At 43.6% G+C, this 15,881-nt stretch overlaps 1 protein-coding gene across 6 annotated transcripts in view; it reads left to right on the top strand.

Annotated features, from left to right (window-relative positions):
• The first annotated feature begins 8,183 nt into the window (after positions 1–8,183).
• PJA2 (praja ring finger ubiquitin ligase 2) overlaps positions 8,184–15,881 on the top strand; it is a 58,728-nt gene continuing 51,030 nt past the window's right edge. Inside the window, exon 1 of one of the 6 annotated variants that reach the window (XM_063129533.1) lies at positions 8,184–8,202. The gene's annotated coding sequence lies outside the window, so the exon portion shown is untranslated. Of the gene's footprint in view, positions 8,203–8,633; positions 8,696–14,047; positions 14,123–14,771; positions 14,902–15,881 lie in introns of those variants that run through there. The other 5 variants (XM_063129535.1, XM_063129531.1, XM_063129530.1 and 2 more) reach the window with 5 other exon arrangements.

Raw genomic sequence — 15,881 nt, forward strand, 5'->3', positions numbered from 1 at the left:
GGGGGAGGGGAGGAAGTACTATCTGTCTGGGCCAGATTAGTCAACTGCTCCTATTAGCACAGTGTCAACCTCATGTGGGCGGGGGGAGGTCCAAGTGGGGTGGGGTGGGGCCTGAGCCCAGTGAAGTGAGAATCAAGGTGCAGTGTGGGAGGCTGACCTAAGGCATTTTCCTGCCTGAGGCAGAGGACAAGATGTCTCCCCTAGCACCCCATTCCACATCCAGAAGCCTACCAGATTTGCAGTTCAATCTAATATAGCTGCATTTGTGCTCCATTTGTGCACATGGAAAAATTGAAGAGAGGTGCAGACAAGGACCCCAGTCCCATTTTTACATTAAAAAATGGATCAGAAACTTTTTTTAAAAAATCGCAAATGGCTTATAAGACTGTGGCTTATCAAAATACCCTGTTGGGAGGGGGAAGCACGCAGATGACAAAAGCCATCGTGGTTATTTCAGAAAAATAAACCAAAGTGGCTTAACATGTCATGCAAACGTGTCACAGACTCATGCTGCACACCCTTTCATCTGAATTATGCTTTCTCTCTTTGGCGTTGATTATATATTCTGGATTGGCTGCAGAGCCTCCCAAACTTCTGGGGTAGGTGGGAATTTTGAGGAAGTGTCACGGGTGCTCTCTCAAAGTGGCTGCCGTGGGGATAGACATGGCCGATCACAGAATACTCATTTCTCAGAAGCCAAATTGGTGAGACTAAACGAAAAGTGACTTGCCCAAGAACCTAAGTACAAGACAGAGGTGGGGTCTGAACTTGTTTTTGAACCAAAATAAAGATGGCACTGGAAGGCAGCATTTTGTTTTGCAGCAATCCAGCCTCCTAGTTTTAAAGGAAATTAATTTTAAAAAAAATCTAAAGAAGAAATAAAATAAAATGGAGGAGGCGCAGAGAGATGTCTGTGGTTGCCACATTGGATACCTCAGGTCTTGATCCTAAACTCAGTCCTGGGTGGTGTGATGAAGTGGGAGGAAGGGAGACATGGACATTTTGCTCTCCGTTGAGTTCAGTGGGAGAATTTTAATTCACACCACCTCTGTAGGCCATGGGCCTGTTCAGAAGATGGTTAAGGCTTTTGGTTAAGCAGCAGGGTTTAAGGTGTGTTGTGCAATGCGTTTTGCTAAACCCTGCTCACTCACTAACCACAGTCAGACTGTCTGCAGCAGGGTTAGCAGCTCTAAACATGGCTTAAAGTGTTGTGTGCGACAGCACTGCTTGCGGTTAGTGCTAACCACGGAGAACCACAGTTTTGCTAACCACAGAGCCTGAAGTGTCATCTGAACAGGCCCAGTGTAATAGTATGCCAGCATGGGTGCAGGAGAGGGGTCTGAGAGGGTGTAGGATCTGGCATACGTCCGCTCTCCCAACACACTCCCAATGCCATCCTGCCCCTCAGGCAGCAGAGTTGTGCCAGCAGTGGGGATGTGCTAGCATAGCATTCCACCAGTGTATCCCTGGGATTGTGCTGACCTATGGCCATTGAGTGAGGCATGTCTCAAGATGTGCATAGGGGGCTTCTGGCAAGCCCTAAATCTCTGCAGCTAGCATATAAGGAGCATATAGTTGAGTGTTAAAGTAGATTAAAAAGTCCTTAATTGTAACTAGATTGTGGCCATGAGCGGGGTGGAGATAATGTTCTGTTAGGAAAAATGAGTGTTGTATTATAAGGAAACATTCCAGTGAGTGCCACTTTTGACAAAGAGGTATTTTACAATGTTCTTATATCAAATTGTTTTTATTTGAATACAGACTTATATAACCTCTATCAATTTGGAAGTGAAACCTGAAAGAAAGGGTGAATTTATATATAACATTCTGTACATATGTCCTGGTTCTTCTGTGACTATACTTCAGCAATTTATTGTGATAACTCAATGTGTGTGTCTTTCTTTCAAAAAAATAAAACCGGACAAATTGCCCTAGGACACTCAGTTAAAAACAGCACTGCTAAATGGCCACTTATGTATCACCAAGAGGAAATGTATCACCAAAATATAGCACAAAAGAGGGCACAGATCTGCATGCAATTTGCATGTGCTAATTGGTATGTATGGAGGCACATTTAGAAATAATTGCTATCATTTCAATGCATCTCACCATAGTGGCGAAGATTATGACTCAGTGACCTGTATAAGTGCTCAGTCTGCTGTCCAAGTGCTAACTGTTGACCAGTGAGACCCCTACAGCTTTCCCTTCATAAGATTCTTCATCTTTGATGAAAACTTGGACTGGACACAGCCCTTCAAACAGAGAACACCTTTCGAATGGAGGACCACCCTTTGACAACCCCTCAAATAGAGGACACATGGCCACCCTAGTTCTCACTGAGGTAGTAAGCCTGTGTCTAGGCTGTACCAAATGGCAGATGGAGACTCACATGACCGAATGTTCCCCATGGGGGAAAAATATCCTACTACATAGGCCATGTCTACACCAGCTCGATAGTCTGGGCTGGTCACGGCCAAGTCCCTGCGCATCCAAATGATGCACAGGGACTCCCGGGGTCAGGGGGGATGGGCCTAGGTTTTCGCAGGGATAAAGAAATGATGTAGGCGCCTGTCCAGCCTGTTGCTGCGCTTACTCGTGAGGTGCTTACTCACGAGGCATGGCTCCCGTGCCCATCAGGGGAGGGGGTGACAGCAACCCGTGACCTCCATGTGGGTTTCTGGACAACAGCTGGTTGGTCCCTTTGTGAACAGAGTGTTGGACTAGATGGATCCTTGGTCTGATCCAGCATGGTTCTTCTTATGTTCTTATAATCCAGCATGGCTTTCCTTATCTTCTTATGATTGAAGGTTCTTACTCTACTGTGTCTTGGAGTTCTAACCATAGCTCTACCCCCATGCTAGTTTTGAAACTAGTATGTTTCTGAGCAGATAGAATTCCAAGAATACAACACTTCTTTCAAAGGAACAGCAGGGTAGTAGGAGGACTGTGGTGTGGACTTGTCAAACTTGTCAGCACAATGATCTTCAGGATACAAGAGCACCTTCTTGTTGAAAACCCAGCAAACACTTGATTTATTGCTTATTTTGATGGTCTGTCCTGACAGTTTATGGCGTTTACAATATATCCTGATCTCATTTTATTTCCGCAACAATTTTGAGGAGTAAGCTGGCTGGAAGATAATGATTTATCCAAGGCCTTCCAGAATGTTTCATGAATGAGCTAGGGCCTTCCTCCATTCAAATCCAATACTGAGCCTATAACAACAACTAAACATCCCTGAGGGGAGCTTGGTTATCCATATGATTCTTCCAAATGATATGGACAATTCTTCTACATATCAGGAGAAGACATATGGTAAAATACATGAGGTTGTATGCAACAGTGTCCTTTGACCAGCAGAACAGACACCATTTACAGGTGATGTTTCCTCTCTCCCCTATAGCCCCCCATGTGCCCCCTAAATCTGCTCTGGGGAGTTGGGGGAGGCTCTGGAGCAAATCTGAGGGGCATGCAGAGGGTTGCAGTTGAGGGGGTGGGAGGAGAAGGAAAAATCCCATTGCACAAGCAGACTTCTGCTTATGCAACATTGAATTTAGCCCATCATAAAAGATTAATCTGTATGGATTCACAGTCTAGTGAAGACATGCTACTGGCATTGCTTGGCCAGCTTATATAGTCTTTGATCTATTTTCCTTGACTTTCCTGGCCTACTTAGTTCCTTCTCTGTTCACTTCCCTTCCTTTTTTCATATTCTTTGCCTGGTAAGTGCATAAGGAGAGTCACTATTGCCTGGAAGAATTCTGCTCAATTCAAGCACTTAAACATTCTACCCATGGTGTAAAAATGTACATGTCTGTATGTTTCTACTTCCTCCCACTATTACTGCTATAAAATTTGGAACACAGCACAGAGTTGTTTCTCTCTGGTATGGCTAGTGCTAGCAGCATCAGCAGCACAAAGGTCTTTCTAGTGCTGGACCCATCCATTACCCACTGAGATCAAATTCCTGAAGATCTACCCATGTTTTCATCTATGAGGGATTTTGTTTGTAAAACGTTACATTCATAACACAATTGAATAGGTAATAATGAAGTAATAACATTTGAACCCTAGTCAAATGTATAAGTCATAGGGTATGCCAATCTATATAAATAAAAATGAAAAAGACCGTTCGTTACTGTCGTTATATCTCCGAAAGTTCTTCACCGATTGCTTTGAAATTTTGACACAACGTTGCATTCGAATACACGAGCGTTGTTATGTAACTATGTTCTATATGGGGTCAAAGGTTTGTCTTAAAATCGAAGAAATAGGCCTCCTCAAAACCAGTCCTGCTGATCATTGTGACATCGCCAACCAGTAGGCCAATCCACTGCCTCTGCCTTCTCTCTTATTTGCATGTTCTCTCACAATTGGCTGAGTGAATATAGATGTCACACCTGTGACAGTTACACGTTCTGAAGAAAGGTAACTGCCAGGAGTTTCCGCTAACCTCCTCACCGTAAAAACATCCTTTTTTAAAAACCAAACAATTTGCTTTACTTCATCCAAATAACGCCTCACAGAAGATCACACTTAGGTCGTCGTACTCGCAGAGCGGAAGCACTGCGACGAGAAATTGCAAATCAGACTGAGGAAGAACGGGCATCAGCAAACGAGAAAAAAAGAAAAAGAATGCCTCAAATACGTGCCAAGGAACCAGCCAAGCAACGTTCAGCCAGACTTGAGGATGCATGATTGCGAGCACGGCAATCGCATTCTACAGCTTCAGATCTGCTTTGTTCTCAACAGAATGAACGCAACAGGCTGAGAGTGGCTGAAAGACGTCAACGAGAAACAGCACATCAGCGTCAAACACGACTCCGTGGTAAACAATCACACGATTACAATCGCCTTGCATTCCGGTACAACCCAGCTGATGATTATAGTTTGAGGCGGCATGTTCTCATCGGCACTATGACTGAAGTGTGTCCTTATTGCAGGGCTCTTAAATTTAATGGAGAAACAAAAGGAATGTGTTGCGCTGCTGGAAAAATTAAACTGCCTCAACTTGGAGAACCACCAGAGCCATTACAAACTTTGCTTGCCGGATATACCACAGAATCAAAGCATTTCCTACCTAACATCAGGAAATACAACTCATGCTTCCAAATGACGTCGTTCGGCGCAGAAATCATCACAGCTCCATTTATGCCAACTTTCAAAGTCAAAGGACAAATTTATCATAAAGCCGGCTCCTTCCTTCCATTTCAAGATAGTCAACATAAATTCCTACAAATGTATTTCATTGGTGATGGCAATGATGAATTGAATGCACGCTGCGGAATTTATACCGGCATAAAAAGGTCCATCGTTTCAAAACAGCAACAGCTACTTCACGAAAAAAACAATTTAGTACATTTGTTCAAAACAGCAATTGACATGATGCCGTCTGATACACACAAGATTGTTATTCATGCTGACAAAACGCCTGCTGGAGAACATGCGCGAAGATTCAATGCTCTAACTATAGACGAAGTGGCAATTGTTATAGTCGGAGATCAATCTTGACAGGACCTTTCAAAGGTGAAGATGTCCTCATTCCTCGCATTCCTATGATTCCAACAGATATGCCATTTCAATTTAAGAGATTGCAATTCCCAATTAGATTGGCGTTTGCAATCACCATCAACAAAGCTCAGGGCCAATCTTTAGAATTGTGCGGTTTAGATCTAGACACAGATTGCTTCTCACATGGACAATTATATGTTGCGTGTTCTAGAGTGGGCAAACCAGACAATCTCTATATCTACACAGACAATGGAACAACTAAAAATATTGAATATCCACAAGCATTGTGAAATTAAACATATTAGAAACATCCGCTTTGTCTTTTCTTTCTTTTCAATTTAACCAGACTGAGCCACAGCAACGCGTGGCAGGGTACAGCTAGTATTCTCACACACCAATATCAATATCCATTCTGGAAAAAATAGTGGGAAAGCCGGTAACATGACAGAAGATGGAAACCACAGAGAAGCTTCATGAGAATATTTGTAAGTTGCAAAGTTGTTTCACAAATGTTTCCAAGAAAAGATATGGAAACCTATGGGCCCCTGGAGAGCAAGGTGAGCAGCAGCAAACATCATATTCAGGTGAAGATGGGAATGGAAGAAGAGACTACAAAAAGAATTTAGGAGTTGTATTTCCAAAAAGATGTTACCAATCTTTATATTTTGTCTTTGTGAGTTGCCTAAGAAGTTGCAAATGGTCACAGGACCGCCATTTCTTGCATATGCAAGAGTTTCTGAAAGTTAAAAATGTGTGATAAAATGTGATTTTCTTCATCATACTGTCATTTTATCACACACAGCTATCATTTTAGAAAGTTGGGGTCCCAATCTTATGGTCTAAGTGAAATGGCTGCTGCTGAGCCTCTGCTGAGTCAAAATCTTATCCTTACCAGCAACTGCAGAACACACCATAAAAACATCACAAGCACAACAAATACAATAATGATCATTTCCACAGAGCCCCTAGCAACTGTGACGTTCGCTATCAGTCCATGATATTTCTCACAGATAGTTCTCCTAGCAACAGTATAATAACAATACTAAGCAACAGGTAGCAACAATGTCACAATTGCAGAAGGTTTGATGACATATTGCACATGCATAAGTAGGCATGTTTGTTCAGAAGTAAGTCCAATGGGACTTACTCTATAGTAAGTGTGCTTAGCATTGCAGCTTTAAACTGTTGCTCCTCTCTTTCTCAGACAATGGTCAGGCAGAGGTCCTTGTATACTGAGCTCAGATTTTGTATGGCTTCACAGGTAACCAACACTTTGAATTGGGTCCTAAAGTTGATAAGCAGCCAGTGTTGCTGCAGCATAATGGAAATATGATATTCTCTGCTTCCAGCTCCAGACAATAGCCAACTTGTGGTATTCTACAGGAACTGAAGTTTTATATCCCAACAAGCTAGGGAGGGACTGTATTGCTCAGTGGTAGGAAACATGTTTTGCATGCAGATCTAAGGATCGGTCCCTACAATCTCCAATGGAAAAAGGATTGCTTAGCAACCAATCATGTGAAAGTTCTCTGCCAGAGAGTTACTACCAGCTAGTGCAGCGGCTGAAGGGGCAGATAGCCTGAACTGATATTAGGCAGCTTATATTTCCAGGTGGTGGTTGCATAATGAGGCAACATCAGGGTGATGTGTGTGTTGTTTTTTCTAAGACAGGTTAGACAGAGGGCTCCATCTGACGAGCGTTTTATTGCACGCTTTTTACTGGGCACTCACGGAGTTTGCTCAGGTCCCTCCTATGACATTGTCTGCCTCCTGCGTGCCTTCCGCCCCTTCTGGCCTTCCTTGCACCACCAGAAAAACCACAGAAAGTCTGAAATATTTTTAAAACCGGAAGTTGCTGCTCTCTCCTACTGGGTGCAGGAGAAGCAGCGTGATTAAAGCACCCGACTGAATGGGCCTCATGCTCGTGTTTTACTTCCTGTTTTGAAACAGGAAGTAGCTGAGCAATGAAACCAGGAGCGGAGAAGCGATGGTAGGGAGTGTGTTTTCCCACGTGTGATGGAGCTCAGATTCAGACTTCCAGTCATAGCTGGCCCAAGATGTTTTGCTGCTTGAAGCAAAAGAATAAGATGGCACCCTCTCCCCTGTCCATGTACAGAAGCTGACTGGATGGGCAGTTGAATCTTACTTTAAAACTGGCAATGGGATAGCATCCTCCATCACACCTGAGGCAACAGGCTGTTTTAGGGGGTCCAGGACAGGTTATGTGACATACACTGCTCTGTCCTCCAACAGAGGGGAACAGCAAGAGAGTTCATGAGAACAGCTGGTAGGCCTGCTGCCACAGCTCCTGCTCAGCATCTATTGCTTGAGACAGTAGAGCGATTCCTGCTTGCAATGCCTACTATTTTGCACTAAAGAAAGAACCTCCATGGTCCGTTTATGTAGTTCACATTTACAAAGCAAGAGTGTCTATTCAGGATCTATTAACTGTAAAGGCAAAATTGAACTGTATGAAGTGATCTTTCCTGATTATGCATTCTTGCTTATCCCTTAAAGCTGGGATGAGCAACTTGTACCCCTACAAATGTTTTGGGGTACGACTCCCATCATGCCTTACCATTGGCCATGCTTTCTGGGGTTGATGGGAGTTGTAGTCCTAAGCATCCGGAAGGCTGTCTTTGCGTTAGGTTTCACATTTTATAGGAATTATACGGGACTGACAACTCAGAGGTAGGGCGATACGACGTGCTGCGGTGCATATATGATGTTGCCACGCTTGCTTTAGTAGTGAGGCCGCCTAACTTTTGACAGGTCGCGTCCCACCGCTGGGGAACAGTCTCTACTGCTCCGCAAGGCATAACTTTGGGCTTGGACTGAGGTTTTGTATAGCTCTGCAAGGCAGAGAAGGCGGGCTGCCGCTGTGCAACGTTACGAGGGGGAGGAGCCGTACGTGAGGGATTCGCGCAGGGAGGCTCGGACGGAACGTGCGTGGGGAGCTCGGTGACAGACACCCGCAAACCTCCAGCCCTTCCCAGGGCCGGGCTCCCTCCGTCCAGTCTCCGCCTCGTTTTTCTCATCGATTGGCTCCTGTCTGATAGCTGGGAGGCGGGATTGGCTGGCGTTGCCGAGGCTGCGGGACGGGATTGGCTGAGCGACCTTTCGGTTCAGAGGCTGGGTGTCGCGACTGCCGCTACCCTGTCGGCCTTTGGCTTAGGGGAAGCGGGTGAGTCCTGCGTCCGGATTCTTGCGCCGCGGAAGGCTGAATGCGGGGTGGGCTTGGAGGCGCCTCTGCCGCCGTGGGGCGCTCAGGAAGGGGCCTGTGCCGTGACGGGGGGCGGCTTCGCTGGCTCCGGCTCCTTCCCCGCCCCCTCCTTGTTCTCCTCAGAGCTGAGGCCTGTGGTGGGGGAGGGGGAGCAGGCCGCACCGCGCCGCCGGGGCTCCCCGCCTCCCTTTGGCGGTGGTTCCTGCGGCCCAGCTGAGAGGACGGGGCTTTGTGGTCGGCGCCTTCCTCTCCAAGGAGGTGGGAGCCTCGGGGTTCGGAGTGGGGCTGGGCATGGCATAGGCGGGAGGGCCTGACAAGGCTGCGATGCGGCTTCGGGGGGGTTCTGGGGCGGGGGAGGGAGGAGAAGCTTGGTGATGGACGTGTGTGTGGGTGCGCTGTACGACACGGGTGCGTATCCCGCTTGTGTGTACCGAGAGGAGACGCCAGCCTGATTCTTCACGTGCGCTTCAAGGGGTTACAGGTTGCGTAGGAGGCACCTGAGAGTGGTGCAGAGAGGTTCATTTGTTCTGGCCTGTGAGATTTGCATGGGCATTGCGGTCCTGTTGATGCAAGTTTCTTCTTCTTTTCCTTCTCCATTTGAGTGTATATGCTGGGATTTGGAATGGCTGAGATTGCAAACTGAATTGGTGGCTTTTATAATTAGCTTTTTGGTGATTTTATTTTTTCCATAAATGAAGGAAAGAGACACTAAAGAAGTCTGCTGAATTACTTATTAAAGGCCAATGTATTTTGAGTTGTAGGATATTTTTTCAGAAACAACTGGGAACCAAATTAGATGTGTTAGGCAGTTGTGCACATGTCTGCTCCGTTCATATATAAAGGTTGTGGGATAGTGAACATCTTACTACTTATACAAGGGGGGGAGCATGCAGGGAAAGTGAGCAAAACATGTCCCTTCACATCTTTCTCTTGTTTCACCCTGATGCTTAAAAAAGGTTTCCTGAACTAGAAGTAAGGTGAGCAGGGAGAAAATTGTTTAAAGTAATAGAGGATAGGGGGATGAGGAAGGGTTTATTTCCTTCCCCTGCACATTCCTTTCTAGGTAAAGAGTAGACCACCACAACCCTCTATATGTGAACAGGGCAGACATGTATATGGAATACACATGACTGCTATTTTCACATCTAGTTTGGCTCTGACTCAGTCTCATCAAGGCTCAGCTAAAAACATTCTTGCATGCTCAATTTCCCCAAGAAGATAGCATGCAAGTTTGGTTTAGTGATCCTTGATGATATTGGTTGAGTTGCCCCTGAAAGAGAATCTGTATAATTGCTGCATCACATCTGGTTTAGTCCTCAGTTTCTTCTGAAGAAAAGTTCTACAACACTTTGAGATCTTATTCTTTCATTCACGTACTGGTGCCTTCCCTCTTTCAGGTTTTTTCCAATGTGATTATATTGTGTCTGCGCACACACGTGTATGAACATGTTACATGTTTATTTTTCCACTTTGTATCCCATCCTTACAGGAAGCTCTGGGCAATTACATGGGGTGTACATGGAATGATCCCGTTTTCCAAGATCAGTATTCTTTCTAAATCACATTGGCTCTTAGCCTATCAGAACTAACAAATGATTACAAAATCAGGTCTGGAAGAGATCAAAAGGTTATTTAGTCCAACCCTTGCTCCAAGACTAGATATTGTCTCTACTTATCCCATAAGTCTACATCATCCGGTATGTAACGAACAGAAAAATTTATGTTCTTTTATATCAAAATGCTACATCTATGTGACAAGCACTGATGTACATGCCATTGAAGGAGAGACTCCGAGGCTATATAGATGTTTACATTGCTGTTTCAGATAATTGCAGCTGATATCCTTTTTTCCTATGTTAAATGAGAACAGGACCTGCCCCCAATGAATGCTTCTAAAGATCTGGTGTATTACTTAAATACAAATCAGAGAGCTTGTGCACATATTGTTAACATTCGGAGAGCCCATGTGGTATAGTGATTAGAATATTGGACTGAAACTCTGGAGATCTGGGTTCTAGTCCCCACTCGGCCACAAAACTCATTGGGTGATTTTGGGCCAGTGACTGACTCTCAGCATGACTTACCTGATAGGGTTTTTGTGAGGATAAAATAGAAAGGGGGAGGAGGATCATGTACACCGACTTGGGGTCCTTGCAGGCAAGGTGGGATATAAATGTAACAGATAAACAAATCTATGTTCATTTTATATTGAATGATTGCAATGGTTTTTTTTAAAAAAATGTTAACCCTTAAGAAATTAAGTGGAACGTGCTAATACAGCATACTGTAGTGCTACAGTTTTACTTCTTAAACTTTAATTGCAAATACTTAAACTGCTTGATTTTGGTTTACAACTTTTTAATATTTCATTGTCTAAGCTTTGCAGCCTAGAAGTTTTTGATACTAAAATGGTGCGATCTAGTGCCCACTTGATTGGGAATATGTCCTACAGAAATCAGCTAAACATACATTCAAGAAAATATAGGGCAATATCCTGTTGTGCCTGCACACCAGTGGAACCCACCACTAGCACAACAGGGAGATAGCAGCTCTTAAAACATCCTGAAACAAGTGGTTCTTGCTTCTTGAATGTGGCAGATCAGAAGAACATTTCTACTTTTTTCCTGGCTTTTTAGGTAGTGCTAGCAACCTGTTATGCTAGCAGTCAGTCCTTCTGCTGCAGGAGAATGAGTAGGAAAGTAGCAGCAGGGTTGGATACTGCCAATATGTAGAATCAGGGTATCAAACCGATGTTCTTCCATCAGTATTTTAAAGTTAAAATAGCCACAATAGGCCTTCACAATTAAGTAAGCAATTTTGATTTTGCTCATTCATATGGAAGATATAGTACAGCAGTTTGATTCTCAATGGAGCTTCTTACCATGCAGATATGACTCCTGTGCTGAAAGCTTCACACTGGCTGCCAATTAGGTACCACACCATGTTCAAAGTTTTATTGCTGAGTTATAAGGCCCTAAACAGCTCTGGGCCAGGTTACCTGAGAGATCACCTTCCCCTGTATAGGCCACCCTGATCTTTATGTTCTGAGGGAAAGGCCTTGTTTACCAAATCCTGGCCTACCAAGGCTCATTTGGCCATGAGGTGGAGGAGTACCTTCTCAGTTGTGGTGTCTACCATGTGGAATGACTTTCCATTGAGATCAGGCAGGTTCAATGTTATGTGGCCACAACTAACTATGGATTAAACTATCCATAGTTAGACAGTATTTGGAGACTGGGTCCTAGTGTGGAGTATTTCCACCACCGACTTAAACACATCTGTTTATCCAGACACTTCCCTGACCACTAGCACTGTCAACTATCCGTACTTATTTTAATGAGATTCTACTTTTTATCACTGCTTTTTTATTTGGCTTTATTGTATTTTATCATGATTTTATCTTGTAAATTGCCATGGGATTTTTTTAAAAAAATAAAAGCAAAAGTAATATAGAAATTCTCTGAAATAAATAGCCTTCTCTATCCTGGTGTCCTCTAGATGCTTGGCTGTTGTAATTAATGTTTTTCAGGTGAATATCCCTAGCTAGTGTGTGAGAGAATACATATATGTCTCAGTGAGGTTGTTCAGTCAATCAGTGAGAGAAACAATGCAGCATCTGTTATTTCCCATGTTTCAGTCATGCAACTAGGATTGCCCTACTTACCTGCACTGCATAGCAGGTTGCCATGCTGTCTGAACTCAGTGTGTGTGGTGAGGGTAGTGATTTATCACCCAACATACAACCCCTACTGTAGAGTGGGTGAAAATTCAGTACGCTTTATGCCTGTGCTGTGTCACTACATGGCAACCCATAACACGCCATGGATAATTAGGATAATCTTGGTTGCGCAACCAGCGGTGGTAAAGAAACAACCAAGGCTGCACTGCTGATGATCTGAAGTCTGAAGTCAGACAATGTGAAATGTCTGGGTTCAGCAAAACTGAAGGTGCCCCTGCAGCCTTAGTCAAAGAGAGTTGAACTCCTGTGGAATAGATGAGTAGTTCTCAATATATCATGCACAGTTATTTGGGTTACCAAAATTAATTAATGCAGACTTCTCCAATCTGGTGGCCTCCAGATGTGTTGGATGAGGATACGTGGCATTGTAGTCTGATATATCTGGAGGGCACTAGAAGAAGAAGGCTTTATTAGTTTAGCAACAGTTTCCAGAAAATTTTCCAATTCATTTCCCCCCGAAATCTCACATCACTGAGCTGCAAGCAGTATTCAGTCTGAATCAGTGAACATGTTTCCTTGTAAGGATAACATTAATAACACAGGACCTCAGATAATACTTCAAGTGCTTCTGTTGTTTCTTTTTGTGTTTATGTGTAGTAATCCTGGATTGTGATACATTACATACACTCTTTCAAGTAAATTATGTTAGCTATTTTACTGCACACTACATCACTAACACTTTTATTTAGCTTCAAGATGCTTCTTATATAAGTTTAAAACATTTGTATTCAACATGAAGCTCCATGGTATTATGTGATTTCTTTCATATTCTTTATAGAGATGAAATGGTAAAATGTTTTAGCTCTAAAATTGAACTCCCTGGAGCCATTAGTGCCAATGTATTCGTAAAGTTTATGCATCCTGTATATCCTGTTCAGCATTTCGCTTTTCAGCTGGCAGCACTGAATTATATAATCTATTATACTAATTATACTAATCGGAATATTTAGCTAGCTTACAACAAAGTAAAATATGTATGAATATCAGAACTTATCAAAGGTATGGTTTGATGTATAATGGGTGGCCCACCAGATGTTGTTGAACTGCAGCTCCCATCAGCCCTACCCAGCATAGCCAACGGTGAAAGATGATGGGAGTTGCAGTCCAACAACATCTGGAGGGCCAACATGTTCTGCAGCCCTGATGTATAGCAAAAGTATTTTCTTAAAAGAAAACATGAACAGATTCACAAATTCGTTACGAGGCTTCGTATGTCAAGGATTTTTATTTTGGACTGCATTGCATGGAGAACTTATTCTGTTAAATGCTGCAAATGAGTTATAGAGAAAGCTGTGGTGAAGTTAAAGGAGTCTTTATGTGCTCTCCTTTAGAGGTTCCGAGGAAGAATAAGATGAAACTGACTTTGAAAAAAATAATTGCTCTAATAAAAGGCATGCTAATGTAATATTGGATTTGATTCTGTGGTCTATTTTTTAAAAAGCTGAGAGTGGGCCAAGTGAATTTTATTATTCAGAGACGTGTTAACTCCTCCAGTATTAAGTTACCTGGAGGAGTTTATCTGACAGTGGTTTGTTCTATAGCAGGAATAAGTAGCTTGTGCTCCTTCAGATGTTTTGGCCTACAACTCCCATCATCCCTCAGCATTGGCTGTGCTGGCTAAGGATTTTGGCCAAAGCATCTGGAGGGCTGTAAGTTCCCACCCCTGTTCTATATCATCCCCCGCATCTAATGCGTAAAACACACAGACACACACCACCTCAAAAAGGTCTAGCAACATTTTGAAATATTCTTAGCAAGTGAGGAGAGTTACATAGTTACATCACAAATATGTGAAGATAAGACCTCTTTATATATTTGCAATGTTTAACATGGCATTGACATAATATTGACATTCTTGGTCAGGCTGAGATCATGCAACATAGGGGTTTATAAGTGAAAAGCAGAACCTTCACTTGCGGTGGGGGCAATATTACTGCCTGTGTATTACTCCATGTATTGTGTTTGAGGGAAGCAATAGGAACACAAGGAGGGTCATAGCATTCTGCACTAGCTGAAACTTTGAGCAGTCCCTAGGAAATGTAGTACAGTAGCCTGCCCCAATGCTTAAATGAAGACTGCTAGGTCTGAGTATGTCAAAAGGAGGGTCACTAGGTGATGAGGGTGAAAAGGAATTCTGGACACTGCCAGAATCTGAGAATGATAGAACCATGGGGCTTGTCACCAACACCACCCTACAGTTGCCCATGAGTTATCCTTAAAGGAAGAGCTGTGTGAGATTGTCCTTTCTGTGGGAAGAAAACGGGAAGGGGGAGATAGTTGTCACAAGCAGTAAATTCAGGTTCTACTTTTAGAAAGGGCTGAAGTCTGTACCTCTATCAATACTCGGGTAAAACTCACCATGGGTGATGAGTTGAAGATGGAAGTGGTCGAATGGCAAAAAGTGGATGAGGACCTGCCTACAAAAGAGGTGACATGTTCTGTTCAGAGGAGAGAACTTAAAAGGAAACATTTTGCAGTTGCCATAGATTCAGTAGAGCATGAATGAACTGATCCAATCTTTCAAGATCTATTTAAAAAACAACCTGGAGTCCTATTTTCCATCAAAGAAAGCTGCCTTATATACAGTCAGACGTTTCTCCCATCTAGCTCAGCACTGTTTACACTTACTATCAGCAGTTCTCCAGGCTCTCTGGCCTTACGTGGGGATTCCGAGGAGTCAACCTGGGACCTATTTCATGCAAACATCTACTCTACCACTGAACTAGGGTATTTCCCCTCAATCTGCATTAAATTTAGAAAGCCTGTGAATAAAGTAAAAGCATAACTGATCTGTATTAAGATATACACTCCTATATATCAGCCCAACTCTTGAAGTAGGCCATACCCGTAATTTGGTTTTTGCTCCAAGCTGTGAGATGAGTAATCTGAAAATTGGGGGTGGGAGAGGATCCAAATTATCCCATTGTCATAGACCATTTCCGGGTGAGATTTGAACTTAATGGCTTCACCCCTCCTGTGTTGGAGGGGCCCCCATTTGGATGGCCCATTTCTGGAGATTGATGGAATCCAATGGATTTCTGAAAGCTCTTGGGGATTTTCCAGTGGAGAAAGCTGGTGATCTAGCTGAGGCCCTATTCTGGTGTGGACCAGTGAGATGTGGAGGTCCATTGACTTGATTGCACCTGAGTGTTCACTATACCCCCTCATATACTAGGGAGCTACGGTCAATGAAATAGACTGGACATTGGCTAGAGCACAAATGGCTCAAGACTTGAAGTGAAGATGACCAAGCACACTCCAGAGCACATAATCATGTCTATTGCATGGCAGTGCAGGCAGCAAAGAAAGCTTACTTTGCTGCCTTCATTGCTTCGCTAAGTAACCATCCAGTGGAGCTCTTTCAGGTGGTCTGGGGACTGTTAACACTCCCCGACAAATGGGATCCTC

This window comes from Elgaria multicarinata, chromosome 6 (genome assembly GCF_023053635.1).
Source record: "Elgaria multicarinata webbii isolate HBS135686 ecotype San Diego chromosome 6, rElgMul1.1.pri, whole genome shotgun sequence".
NCBI classification, from domain to species: domain Eukaryota; kingdom Metazoa; phylum Chordata; class Lepidosauria; order Squamata; family Anguidae; genus Elgaria; species Elgaria multicarinata.